Source organism: Pelodiscus sinensis, chromosome 22 (assembly GCF_049634645.1).
Source record: "Pelodiscus sinensis isolate JC-2024 chromosome 22, ASM4963464v1, whole genome shotgun sequence".
Classification (NCBI taxonomy): domain Eukaryota; kingdom Metazoa; phylum Chordata; order Testudines; family Trionychidae; genus Pelodiscus; species Pelodiscus sinensis.
In genome coordinates, this window is record NC_134732.1 from 23555599 (window position 1) to 23570276 (window position 14678).

Here is a 14678-nt window from a genome sequence, read left to right on the forward strand (position 1 = left end):
CTGTAAGATGCAGAGTTAGGAGATGCCCCAAGTTTGTATCATTTTGGTGGGGCTCTTTGGACTTTCTTTCATGCCTGAAACTTTCCGAGCTGTGGGGAATACACTTTTACAGCCAGAGGGAGCCTCTAGCAGCCTGCGAGTGTCTTTGCATCTGGGCTTAAAAGACACACACGCCGGCATCTAATTTCTTGCATGCTCTGGAAAATAGGCTTCCCCGTGTGTCTTCTAAAATGGGTGTCTGGGGATCTACTGGGCCTAGACATCTGGTTTAGTCATCTAGGGATTATAAGGTCATGTCAGGAGCATGCCCGGCCTTCCCTGGGAAGGAACACAGGGATTCAACTCACCTCCTGTGTCTCCCCTAGTAGTGCCAGGCCAATGCGTGGATGGGGCCTCTCTCTGCTAGGGCAGTGCAGCCAGTGACAAAGACGCCCAGAAGTGAGGGTAAACTATAGGCAGCTAAGACTGTTAAACACAGATATTGATTCAGATTTTGTGCCATAGTCTATAGAACTAGTTCTGTCCAAGCTCTCGGTCCTATTTCAAGTTGTGGAAACCTCAGAACTTCCTTCCATTCCTTTCAGAATCCGACCCCGCTCGGCTATTGTCGGGCAGCTCAGCGCTTGGGTTGAACGGTCGGGTTTAGTTTTTCCCCCTGAATTTGTCTGTGTTCCGTCCTGACTTCTTTGTCCGACCCGTTGGCTCCAAGTGCCTGGAATTCCTCTGGCCACAGGGACGCAGTGGGGCTGTCTTTTGTATCCCGTCACCATAGCGACCGGTTGCAAGTGTGAAGCAATTCCCCGGGCTTTGTGTGGTGCAGAAGGAAGGCCCACCGCCCCGTGTGACAGTGGAGCTCAGAAAGGGGATGGCTGCTCGTTGGGGGCAGATGGCGCTTTGCCTCAGCAGTGCCTGGCTAGCGTCTCTCTCTCGGGCACAAGCGACAGGTTGGGGTTGGAGTGGGTGTCCTATTTACCAATCCACTTGTAAAGCGCACCACACGCTAACGTTTCCACAGACGCCCGCGTTCATGTTCAGGGGGAATTCTGCCAGAAGACTGAGTAGTACGGGGTTTACATTTCTGTAACCCCACTCCCCGCAAGGTTTCCACGCACTTTGTTAAAAAGGCCTGCCCTTGTGAGGCAGGTAAGTATTGTTAGCCTCGTTTTACAGCTATGGGAAACTGAGGCACAGAGCGACTTCCAGAGTGAATGAGTCATGGGGAACCACCCTGGGGTGTAGATGTCCAGTGTCTAGCCGTCACTATACAGCCATGCGGTGAAGCCATTAGACCCCCATTAGCTTCAGGTTCTCAAGTGTGGAATAAACTCTGGGGCTGTCTACACAAGTCCCAGTCTGCGGCTTGCTGGAGCAGGGGCAGAGCCAGGAGTTCTCGGCCAACGCTGGTCTAGTTCATTTTGGTCCCTCGACGAGCACCTGCCGGAAAGCGGCTTTTAAACCGAACTTCCATGTTGCTCAGCCTCCATGCACGTAAGCAGGCACCTTATTGCCCAGCAGGGCCGAACCGAGCCATTCCGGCACCCGGGCAGACAGTTTAATTGCGCTGCAGGTTGGGGCACTGCGGGGGTTAACACGGCCCCCCGCCCTGGGTGGCCGCTGCAGGGTGGCTGCTGGGAGCTGCTGCTGCCTGCGATCCGGGTGCTGGGCGCGTGGCACCTGATGGCAGCTATAAGGGGCACTGTGCGCCCCTTACAGCTGCCATCAGGCGACCCCCATAGGTTGGCACCCCGGGGAGCTGCCTGGCTAGCCCCCCCCCCCCTTAATCCAGCCCTGCTGCTCAGACCTCCTGTCCCGCCAAGGCTTGGGACACGGATTGTAAACACACAGGCAGGCAAACATCCCTTCTCCAGGGGGCTCTTGCGATTAGTTCTGACCCACACACAGAACGGGCGTCTCAAAATGCTGTTCAGAGCAGCGCCCCCTTTGCAGTCTCCCCGCTGTCTGTTGACGGCCGACGTCTTTACATTGGAATTAGAAACGAAAGCTCGTGAGCCACTTTGGTTCACTCAATCTCCAGGGACGCCCCGATTCCCGCGTTTGATCTGTGGCAATGGCTGAGAGATCAGAGACTGTGTAACCCAGGAAGGTCAGCCCAGAGGTGTGTTTATGAAGGGGAAATACAGGGGTGCAATAGGAACTGGAAGATCAAAGCGGTCCAGGGGCCGTATATGCAAAACTCCCGTAAACCATGGATTTACAGCTCTCGCATCCTCCCGCAAACCCTGGAACTCTGTAACAGAAGACGTTACATTAACCACTAGACAGACAGCAGCGACCTGTCTGGCTCTCTGGTTCTGTGCTAACGGTGGGTTTAATTCCCTGCAGTGCGGTAGCTCTGATTAACCTTATTAATATTTTGAGCCATACTTCTGGCCCTGGTCTGCCCTGCGGATTCTTGCTTGGCGCTGGGCACGGCTGCTCAGGAATTTATCACACATCAGGAGGCAGAAAGCCTGGAGTGATCACTCGTCTCCTTCCAAGTAGGCAAATAGGGCTCCCATTCTGCAAGGGGAAACTGAGGCACCTTAAGCGAGGCTGTGGCGGAGCTGGGGATTCAGCCCAGACGTCCCAGTGCAGAGTCCGATGCCTTGGCCCTAAAGCAGCACTCTACAAATACAAGAAACTGGAATCGTGGCTGATTCGCCCGCCATTAAAATGCAGCCACCTCTGAACCTGTCAGTTGTTTAAAGGGCCCGGCAGTGCAGCCAGGGAGTGGAGAAGCTATATCCAGCTAAGCAAGACTCAGGTCTGATCTGACAGGGGTTTCGCGCTGTTGGCGGCACAGGGGACCGCACTGAGCCGCAGCAACACGCCCACCGGATTTTCGTGAGCACTCGCGCGGAGATTTGCCAAAAGGCCCTGGGACCTTTCAAAGGCCACACGTAGCCAGGCCTGTTTGCTGGCGCCGCTGAAGGGTGCCTGGAGCTGCACAAGGCTGTCGAGCAGCATGCTGGGCCACTGAGTTAGTACAGGCTGAACTGCTCTGTTCGGGCAACATCCAGAGACCTGTGTCCGGACTGGAGAGCCCCAGGGGAGAGGTCGCCGGTGGCTGGGAGCCGGCCGGCATGGCCAGTGGGGCATCAGCGCCTACGGGGCACCAGAGCCGGCAGCTGGCAGAGTGGGGGGCCCAGCGGGGCCACGAGCACTGGCAGGGCGGGGGGCGCAGGAGCTCACGGGACTGCAGGAGCAGCAGTGGCAAGTGGCAGGGGACACGTGCCCAGCAGGGAGGCTGGTGACCTCCCTTCCCAGGCCTCCCCTGGTCCGGCAGACTCCCTTGTGCGGGATCAGTCGGATCCCAAGGGTGCCGGACCAGGGAGGTGCCATCTGAGAGCAACTGCGCGCTGACTGGCCGGCACTGCATCTGGATCTCCGAGCTTCCTGGCGATCGGCGTCCTGCCGTGCCCAGAGTGTGCGAGCTCTGCCAAGACCCCGACGGGAGAGGGTCTGTCCACCGCTTAGCACAGCCGGGGGGGGGGCCTTGCCACGCTCCCGCTGCCTCTGCTTCACCGCGGAGTCTCTCCAGGGCACGTCTCCACGGCAGGGCTCACGTCGAGCGAAGCGACGCAGCGTCAGCCACGGCAATGACGCAGCTGAAGTCGACATAGCTTCCCTCGGCTGTAGGCGCCGTCTCCACCCTCCCTCCTCGTGCAACGCGGGCTACAGGAGCCGGAGTAAACAGTCCCCCAGCGCGCCAGTATTTCGAAATAGCGGCGTGTTGCGTAGACGCGCGCTTTGCGGTGTAGGTGTAGCCTTGGAGGCTGCTTGAACCGCTGTATCAACGCCCGATGGCTGCTGGGGGCAGGGCTGGTTCGAGCCATTCCTGTGCCCCGGGCAGCGGGCTCACGACGCATCCGCAGCTCTGCCCCCAGGCTCATGCGCGGCCCCGCCCCCCGGTGCGCTGCGCTGCGCACCTTCCAGCTGCAATCGGGCGCGGTGCCTGATGGCAGCTCTAGGGGGCACCACGTGGCCAGGCGCACAGTGCCCCTTACAGCTGCCATCAGGCGCCCTGGGCAGCTGCCCGGCTACTCGCCCCCTGAACCCAGCCCTGCCAAATGTGGAGGAAGCGTTGTAACCAGCCCTCCTCCTCTTTGCAGCTCTCAACCCTTTTCATTTCTCTCCCTTGCGATCTGTCCTACGTGCCCGGTAACCCTCCGCCAACCAGGCCGCCCAGCTCCGGGGACCCAGGGGGATGAATCCTCCAGGCTCTGGCAGTCACGACACACGAATAAGCCCGTCACATGACGCTCGCTCAGCCGCAGCTCTCCTGGGCCTGGGGGAACCAGCGGACGATCGGAGCGCTCTGTTCCGCTCCAGGTGCCCTGCCCAAACTCTCCTCCCTGGGCAAAGCAGCCCCCGCCCCCAGCGCCTCGGCTGGTTGGTGGGTTTCCATGCAAGCACTGGCCTTTCTGGAAAGACGGCCCCCCGTGTGCACAGCCTGAACACAAGCTCCCCATGGACACCCCTGGGATGGTTGGCGGAGGAAGAGCTCAGGGTATAGGTTAGGCAAGGCCAAATCGGCACCAGAAGGCTTTGCCAGGCCGTGTTAACATACTCACAGCATGACGTTTGTAACGCCCGCAACGTTTATCGGGCAGGTTAGCAGTGGCCTGGGTTTCCCGAGTCCCCACCACTGGGTCACCAGTGCCACGGAAATCGGGGAGAGCCCAGGATGGGAGCAACTCCCACGTGGCTCTCAGCACAGCCCGCGTGGCGGCTGCAAGTCTCGCGTGGCTAGCGGGGTTTCGTGGTGCCCGTGGCTGACTCGTCAGAGCAGCGGGGAGCTCGTCCGGATGAATGCTCTGCCTGGCTGCCATGTTTCCCTCCTGGGGAGCGAATCCTGGGAACTGGCCAGAGCGTTCGCTCCTGCTAATCCCTCGCGCTGACCAGGCCAGGGGAAGATCAATGGGAGGTCAGCCGGGATTTACTAATATAAGCACATGCCTTTCTGTTGCCATGGAAACAGCTCTTTCCGTTCGTTTATTGAAGGGTTCTGCGGCTGTTGTGTTTGTGGGGACTGTGGCTTTGGTACCTGGGCAGTTTGCCTGTCTGCCGTCAGCCTTGGCTTCTTACGGTAGCAGGAGACATGCCGGGTAGAGCAGTAGGTGCCGTCGTCACGGGCAGAAGTTGCCCCGAGTGATCACCATGATTGTTCGTGCCTGTTGCTCCCAGGTTTCACCTGGCACGTCTGCTGTCCCTTTGCCCCTCGAAGCCTGCTCCTCCTGGTTGTGCCAGGGCTTTTTGGAAACAAACCGGGCAGGGGAAATATCCCTGAGGGACTATAAAACCCGCCGCCTTGTAGCTTGTGTCCTGCAAGCCAGTGATAGTGGAAAGCGGAAATTAAATATCACAAAATCCACAGCTATGACGGCGGCCATTCCACACCTGCAAGGTATTTACTCCCCACGCCCTGGTATCCCACAGGTTAAATAGTTTTTTGCAGCACTGATGAGACCTTTTTAAGAATCCAGTAATCGTTACCTAAAAGATCGTGTTAAAACATGGAGTGGCAGATGGCTAGAACCTTCGTAGGACTGTGCCCGCGGAGTAACAAAGGTGTCGAAACTGGGCGCATATAAACCCCCTGTCCACTTCCCTCGGGAAAGCTTTGCAGCGGGAGGGAGAGCGTGCATTCCCTTACTCGGCGCTCTTCAGGCTCCTGTCACGTGGAGATGCTCTCCAGTGTGCAGCAGTTAAAAACAGCATCGCAGTCTGAGCCGGGTGCATGGTGTTGTTTCTTCTGGCTGTCTCCCCTGGGTGCTTGGCATTGTGCTGTCTGAGCTCAGTGACTTGCTGGCGGGGAGACGCAGGAAGAGGGAGAAGAACTCAGACCAATGCTGCATAGACTCTGAGGCTGTCTACACTGCAGAGTTTCTGCGCAAAAACTCACGGAGTGGCCGCACCTCAAGCGCATTTTTGTGCAAGAAAATTGACAGCGAATCGACAGAACAGAGGGGGGTTTTGCGATGTAGGTATTCTTCGTTCTACGAGGAATAACTCCTTTTTGCAGAAGAGCTCTTGCACCAAAAGGTGTGCGTGGACGGAAAACGGGTTTTTTTGCACAAAAACAGCCTATCGAAAGACGCACAGATGCCCTGGTGGCCCTCCTGTGAGTGGCCATCAGAGCTTTCTTGCGAGAGAGCGCCCGTGCAGTGGGGACGCTCTCTTGCACAAAAGCACATCGCTTTTCCGATGTGCTTTTGCAGTGTGGATGCGCACTAGTGCAAGAAGTTTCTTGCACAAACACCCTCCCGGAGCCTGCACCTAGACCCCTCCTACATCCTAACTGCCCCCCCCCCCACTCCAGATCCCTTAACCCAAGACCAGAGCCTGCCCCCCAACCCTCTGCCCCAGCCTGATGAAAGTGAGTGAGGATGGACAAGAGAGGGAGGATGGAGTGAGAGGGGCGGGGCCTTGGAGAAGGAGCAGGAGGGAGATGGGGCAGGGGTGTTAATATTTGAGGTAGATCCTGGATTGCACTTACATTCAAAAAGCAATCTCGTGCTTCAGAAGGTTGGAGCGCGCTGGGCTAATAGCTGTAAAACGTCGAGCGCATGAGTGCGAGCCTGCATCGTGGATATGTATTTCATATCAAGCTCCCTACTTCTATAAAACCTTTCATCTTAAGTACTCCAAGTTCTTTACACAGGTTAATTAAACCTCCCAACCCCAGCGGGAGCTGATGTAGCTGTTTTTTCTGGGTAAACTGAGTTACAAAAGAACACAGATTTGCCAAAGGTCGCATGGTTACTGTCAGGCCTGGGAGTAGGCCCCAGCCGTTCGGACTCCGGGTCCCGTTCCTTATCTGTCTCTGGATATTTGTGTCTCTTTGCTGGGAGATTCCAGGCCACAAAGCAGCCGATAAGTAGCCTCACTTGCGGGGCATGTGCACAGGGAAAATTCTGAGCTCTCTGGCTGAACGCCGCTCTCCGTAAGCCCCGCGACTCCGCCGTAATGTCCCGCTGCGCGTGGTGACGTGGAACGTTCAACGCTCCACACAGCGCCCACGTCGAAGGTGCCCGGCACCGTGAAGGGAGCAAGGTGCCGGCTGGGCTGATAACCCCAAGGTCTGCCAGTGCCCTGCTGGAATGTGAAAGGAGTGTTTGAGGCCGGCATTGATCAGGGGAGCTGTCTGGAGGAGCTGGAAGCGGCAGGTACCGGGTGCATGGTTAATGTTAGGGTGACATTTTAATAAGCCAAAGGAAACAACAGCCTTTACAATTGGCAGGGCTCGACAAATAATGTAATCTACTTGCCCATAGCGAGTAGAATACAACCCAGAAGAGCCGGCACAGAGTGATCCGCACATGCACAGAGCGCAGAACTGCGCAAAACCGTGTGGCTGGCGAGTGGGGCTCGCTGCTGCTTGGCGAGCCCTGACAATTGGGACGTGTCACAGAAAGGGGGTGCTTGCCTGCATGTCAGCCTGGGGTGCGCAGAGACGCAATTGGAGGCCGTCCAACAATTTCCAGAGGGGCTCAGCAAGGTCCCCTTTAATTTTTCCACCCATGTGCAGAATAAATTTTGTGCGGTGCCCTGAGGCATGTGTGGATGTGCACCACCCATAGAAACACTTGCTGCTGGCGGTGGGCACCGGTGATTAGCACCTGCTAATCAGCAGGGCAGCCCAAGTGCACAGCTTCCAGGAGAGTCAGCCCCCGGAATTGTAAAACGCAGAGGGGTGTTCAAAAAATTGGGTAACTTCAAATCCACACCTAATGGACATGATAGGGGCCAGGCTGCAGTGCGAGAACTGCCAGGATAAAGCCCTGGCTTGAGCCAGGCTTGCCCAGGGTGGGAACTCTTTCGGAGATGCCCAAAGGAGGGGAAAACTTTCTTAGCGTCACCGCTCGAGGCTCAAAAGGAGACCGATGTTAGAATCATAGAACTATAGGGCTGGAAGAGAACTCAGGAGTCATCAAGTCCAGCCCCCTGCCCAAGGCAGGACCAATCCCAACCACTCCCGTTGGCTGTGACGAGGCTGTGTGATTTGGCACCAGGTGGCTAAGACAAGACTATGAAAAACGCTCTTTCCCCAGTGCAGAGGGGCAGACAGTTTTGGTCGTGTATTTATGGATTTGTTGCATGGCACGTGCCGTGGTGAAGGGTGTGAGTGGCGCCTGCAGAGGCCTTGGACGTTGGGCTGACGTTCGAGTTATTTTCCAACAGCTAATAGGGCTTTGCAGACAATGGGAGGGCTAATGACATTTAAATGCTATTTTTAAAAAGACACTTCGCTGCATTCTTTTCTGTCACTCCCTTGCCGGTCTTTGCAACTTCCTCAGATTCCACCCGTCTTGCTTTGCATGTGAATGACAGGCCCATGACCCCATCCTCCTCCTGTGGTATTTTGCCTTGGCTCTGGGGCAAGCCCCACGTGACCGTGGGAATGTCAGTCTCTTTGGCACTTTCTGCCTCAGTTTCCCTATTTGTAAGCCGGGGAGAAGACCCATTTACAGAGGGTTATGAATGGGTGTCTGAAAAGTGCTCGGCGTTCCTTGAATGGAGGCTGGACTGGACGTAGAGCCACATGCGACGTACCCATGGGCACAATCCCAGAGTTGAACTTCGTCTGTGCCCTGGGAGCTGATCTCAGGGGTTCTTGCAGCTGGAGACCTGGCCCCGTGATGGAGAGCCGACGTTTCCGTACCTCGCCCTGTGTTGGGAGGTGGCCACGTTTCTTCCCAGCACCTCCCGCGAGTTACCCTCTAATTACGGGTGCGTGATGCGGGCGAGGTAGGCGATTCGCGCCTCTCCCTACATCACTAAGATAATTCCCTTATTCCGTGCTGGAAATCAAACCCATTCCGGCTCCTACAGTGTCCGGCGGCCCCCGCCCAGTGAGGGGAGAGGTTCTCTGATCCTGAAACATTTGTCCAGAGCCATTCCCCGCCCCACGCGAATGGGCCTTCGCCTCCACCCCGGGAGCAGAGAGTGAGGGGCTTGCATCCCGCCCTCTCCCCAGCCTGTCACCTGCTGCCTTTCCCACCCCGCCCCCTCCGCACGGGCGGGGGCCAGCTCAGCACAGCGCCGGCCCACGCAAGCACGCTGCTGCCTACTCAGCCGCTCTGTTCCCAGGGAGACCAGCCTGCCACGGCCAGTGACTCATCCCTTCCCGTTAGCACTTTGCGGGGCGAGGAAACCGAGTCCTGACCCCAAAGGGACGTCTCTGGCTCCCTCCCCACCGCAGCCAAGTGCCTCCTAAGCGGTACCGGCTCTGGCCTCGCAGCGCCCAGGGCTGGCAGCCCAGAAACGATGGTGGTTGGGTGGACGGACGCGGCGTAGGGCAGCCGTCACCAACCACTCGCTCGGGGTCTACTGGTAGATCGGGGAGCCAAGAGGCACTTCCTCTGCCTCCCCTCGCACTGCTGGGCACCTCCTGCCCTCTGCCTCGGAGCTGCCTCCCCGGGAGCCTCCTGCTTGCTGTGCGGGGCAGGGGAGGGATTGGAGGGCGCTGATGTCAAGGTGCCCCCCTCCCCACAGAGCAGGGCGGGGGCGCAGCGGGACTTAGGAGGGAGTTTGCTGGCTGCTTTAGGGCGTGGTGCAGGGCCAGGGCGGGGGGAACCTGCCTTAGCCCCACTGCACCACCACCCAGGAGCCCCCAGCAGGGCCCAGCTAGAGCCCACATCCCAAACCCCTACGCCAGTCACGAACCCCTCCTGCACCCCAAGGCCTTGTCCTAGCCCCGAGCACCCCAATCCAAACACCCTCCCAGAGTCTGCACCTAGAACCTCCTCGGCACCCCAACTGCCTGCCCCAAGGTCAGCTCAGAGCCCCCCCCCCAATCCCTTAATCTGAGACCAGAGCCTGCCCCCCAACCCCCTGCCCCTGCCTGGTGAAAGGGAGGGAGGATGAAGTGAGAAGGGGCGGGAAGGAGGCGGGGCCAGGGTGTTTATATTTGAGGTAGATCCTGGATTGCACCTAAATTCAAAGTGATCTGATGCTCAGAAAGGTGGGAGACCCCGGGTGTAGAGGGGCCAAGGAGCCCGCCCCAGCGCCGGATGGTGCTTCATCTCTAATGGGGGAGAATGGCAGTTCAAGTGATTCAAGTCGGGGACTGAGGATCAACCCTCCTGGACTCTTTTCCTGACTCTGCCACAAACTGCTCCAATGACCTTGGGCAAGTCCCTTAGCTGCTGCCTGCCTTCCTTTCCCTGCTGCAGAGTAAGGGTAGTGCTCCCCTCACGGGGCGCTACAAAACTAGCCAATGTTTCTCAAGGGCACGATGGGGACCGTATTCCGTATGTCGTCACTATGGTGCCTGTATAGCAACTCTAAGCTGGCCCGTTTCTAGGTCTAGGGCACCTCCGGGCAACGTGAGCCTGGAGCCTGCTTAACAAAGCTTAGCAGGGCCCCTGGAGCATCATTCCTGTGGCAAAGTGGAAGGGGGACGCCTCAGCGCCAGGATGGTGCCTGCCGGTGGTGAGGTGCTGGAACACGGAGGGACTTTTTCCAAAAGTCTCGCATCCTTGGGTTTGAAATTGCTTCCTCCTTGGCTAACCAACCTACCCTCAGACGCTCCGTGTCCGTGTGCAGGCTTCTGGGTAACCGGCCTCCTTCCTGTGAACGGAGCTGCTGGACGGAAACGACGCTTGAGGGGTATTCCGGCCTGCGCGCCCTCCCGTTTCCAGTAGCTCATTTGCAGGCAAAGTGAGGCAGGAGGAGCCCCCGACCCTGGAGAGGCGGCAGGGCCATTTGGGGGCAGGCCAGCCTGCTCAGAAGACGCTGGGGATGAGCACTGTGGAAAGAAACATCTCCAGGACACGTCTCTGAGGGGCGCCATGTTAGTCTGTATCTGCAAAACCAACGCGGCGTCCTGGGGCCCCTTAGAGACAAACAGATTTATATGGGCATCAGCTTTCGTGGGCAAAATACACGTGGTCGGCCATGCATCCGAGGCAGTGGGGTATAACCACGAAAGCACGTGCCCAAATCGGCGGGGCTGTCCGCGCTGCACGCTTATTTTGAAATAGCAGAGCGCACAAGCCCATTATTTTGAAATCATTTTGAAATAACGGGCTTCTTACTCCAACTCCCATACCCTCACGTCCCGAGGAGGACGGGAACTCGGAGGGAGTGCTCTTCCTTTGACGTCCTGCTGAGTCGGCAGCGCCAAAAGCAGAGGGAAGCTACTTCGACTTCAGCGATGCAATTAACGTAGCTGGAGTGGCGTCGCTTAACTCCACTTTAGCCCGCAGTGTAGACGTGTCCTGAGTCGTTAAGGTGCCACCGGGCCCCTCCTTACCTCTGGGACAGGGAGCAAGGCTTTGAATGGCCCCTTCCTTCCAGAGTGCACAAGGATTTGCGGGGGGTAATCTCCCATAGAGCCCTTTTTCTCCAGCCTTGCTAGCACGATATCGGAGCAGAGGGAGATCTCAGCCCCCAAAGTTAAACTGTATTTATTTCACCTCTGCCCCAGACGGGCTGGCTGTGGGGGATGTTTGTTGACTAGAAAGAACCTGGCCAGGCACCGAGTTATTTTCCAACAGCTAATAGGGCTTTGCAGACAATGGGAGGGCTAATGACATTTAAATGCTATTTTTAAAAAGACACTTCGCTGCATTCTTTTCTGTCACTCCCTTGCCGGTCTTTGCAACTTCCTCAGATTCCACCCGTCTTGCTTTGCATGTGAACGACAGGCCCGTGACCCCAGCCTCCTCCTGTGGAAAGAGACTAAATGTGCAAGTACCTTGGCGTGTTCTCTGCTACACACAGTGACCTGCGTAAGTGCGGGAGAGAATACGGGGCAGTTTCCCTGTTCCCGTCTGTATGGGAGGTAATAAAGCCTGAAATGTCTCTTCTGCTTTTTATAGTGGAAATTCAGGCTTGGAAGACACTCCCTAGGGATTTCTGAACTAGTGTAATCACGACTGCCCGAGAGACCAGGCACTGATACCTGGCAAATTGTGAGAGTAAGAGACTTTTAATCAGATTTTAAAATCAGGGTGTGGTTTTTTGTTTGGTAGGGAGAGGATTAATACCCATTTGATTCCAAAGACAAAAGAACATTTTGGAGAGAGAAAAAAATTGTTAAACGTTCTCCAACCCCTCCAGTTCAGGCTGGACAGTGCACACCTCTAAGACCCCCCCCCCCGCCCGAAAGTTGTCCTGCAAACTCCAACTTGCTATTCCTAATATTGCTCAAGTGGAAAAACCAAGCAGAATAGAAGAATAATACAAAGATATCCCATCAGGAGGAGTCCTCTTATCCCAAAGAAAGAGAACAGGCTGCAAACTCCATTAAAAAAAAACTTCCTTTGAAAGAGACATTTATATTCAAAACCAGATCTCTTAGACTTGTACCAGGAGAGAAGGAGATGGAGAGAAACAGGCAGCTGGGCAAACCAGGCTTGGCTGCTGGAGATTCCTAGTCTGGTTGCAAAACTGAAGTGAAGCTTTGCACAGGGGAGGGGGGGAGGGCAGAAGACCACCACACGCTTTGCACTGAAGGAGTTCGAGAAGCGCTTTATATCCGACTCCTACTCTGTGTTACGCTTTGAAATTCATTGTAGCCCAGCCCTAACTGAGAGGAACCTACGTCTGAAGGTTGCTTCCCCCAGTTTCATTTCAGAGCAGGGTGCCTGGCTGGCAGGTGGGGTGCGCCCGGCTTTGTACCTCGTTTCACTTTCTGATGATCAGTGTGTTCCGCCTGCGCTGCATCAGAAGACGGGAAAATGGCCCTTTTTAATCTAGCAACCGTGTCTTCCGTAGACAGGCATCAAATGTGTGTGTCCTGTTGGCTTCTGCATCTGGATCTCCCCAGTCTGTAAACTGGAGCAGCTTGGTTTGGAGCATGTTTTCAGTGGCTGTAAGATGCAGCAGTGAAGGCTAATTTATTCACTATGGTAATTAACTCATGCATATGCATACTCATCCCTTACCAAAACAGAAAAGAAATACCGTGCATGTCCCTGGCACTGATCAACGAAAAGACCAAATGCAGAGTTAAACAGGGGCACGTTCTTGACGCTCACATGTGTGGAGTCTCTGACAGGCTGCGACGTGACCTTTCCCCAGGAGGCTAACGAGCATTCGGATTCCTTCTCGGCGCATTGCTAATGCGGCAAGTCATCTGTGCAATTGTCAGAGAACTTCCCCGGAGCTGGCAGAGGGGATATGCTCAGGGGCTCACGCCCTGCTGGAATCCCGTCGTCTGAGCTGGCTCCTTTAATACTAATCAGTCTCAGGAATAGCCCTGTTGGGTCACTTGGACGCTTGTAGTCGAAAAGCAAGTGTGAGACAGCGGTGTGTGCACAAGAGGAACAGGCAGTGTTCATAGGAAATGCGGAAGCACAGCCGTGGGCATGGCACATCCCAGGTACTTACTCTCCGAGCTAGTGCGATTTGTGGGTGCTTAACCATCAACACGGGACACTCGTACAGAATTCTCATCAGCGGTTGAGTCCCGCAAAGGGGACCCCCTGAGCTGCGTCTGGGAGCTAGTGGTTTGAGAGAGACGAGATAGGAAATCCATTTCTTCTGGGCCTGGAGAATTTGCGCTCTGTTAATTGTCTCTGTTTACCAGGTAATTATTGTATCCTTGACCAGCAGCCTCGCGCCCAGGAGTGATGGATTAGAGCGACAACCAACCAAGGTTTGGCTGTGATGTGTGAAATGGCTGTTCCACACTCTCTAAATCCATTAGCTCCGTATCATTCGGAGCAGCTGGTGGTTAATTACGTGGACTTATTTGTGGTGCTGGAGCACCTGGGACTCCAAATGTGGCTCAGGGTCCCATAGTGCTGGCCACTGTCCCAACACATGCAGCAAAAAGACTTTCCTCCAATGGGTTTCCCAGTTAAGGGCCTCAAAGTCAACAATTAGCTCCCAGATACTTCACCTCCTGCGTTTATTGTGCCAATTGCGGCTCCGTTAGGCTGGCGCGCTGGCGTTATTTCAGCCTGGTGCCGGTGGAACCAAGAGCAGATTGTGGCTCATTATTGTACGTGTACGATTGATCTGAATCGAGTGAACGAACAAGGAGCCGTTTCTTTTGTGCCTGGACACGTTGTTCAGGCTTGAGTCTCGAATTATTCGTTGCATTGGCTAGGGCTCTTGCATATGAAGGCTGTTGCTAGTGCACAAAGCCCCGGCCTTGGCCATAGCCTCCTGGATGTGTTTTTTCACCTTTCACTTAGCATCTGCAACGTGTGCGGCAATAACCGAGATAGCCGCGAGAGGAACTGAATCGGCAGGTCCTGGAGTCCAGGAGCGGGAGCGTTCCGAGATGTTTTCAGGATCCATTTCTCGGCAGGAAAGTGAGGGTCCCAGCGTGATACTTGAACAGTTTCTCCCGTAAGAGCTCGGTGCTGCCCAGACCCAAGCGTTGCCCATGTCCCCAGGAGCACTGACACAGGAATGGAAGTTCTTCCAGACACTCAGGCTGTTTCTACATTGGCAAGATTTTGCGCAAAAGCAGCCGCTTTTTTGCAAAATCTTGCCGCCTGTCTACACTGGCCGCTAGTATTTGCGCAAGAACGCTGACTTTGTAATGGACAAAATCAGTGGTTCTTGCGCAAATACTCTGATGCTCCCGCTCAGGGATAAGCCCTCTTGCGCACTGTCGGCAGACAGGCTACTGGGCTAGATGGACCTTTGGTCTGACCCAGTACGGCCGTTCTTATAGTCTCATGATCTAAGAGGGCCAGTGTAGACAGCAATGT

At 55.9% G+C, this 14678-nt stretch overlaps 1 protein-coding gene across 1 annotated transcript in view; it reads left to right on the forward strand.

The window, feature by feature from the left end:
* The window catches only part of CRB2 (crumbs cell polarity complex component 2), a 61650-nt gene that overhangs the window by 897 nt on the left and 46075 nt on the right, over positions 1–14678 (forward strand). The gene's annotated exons all lie outside the window — the stretch shown is intronic.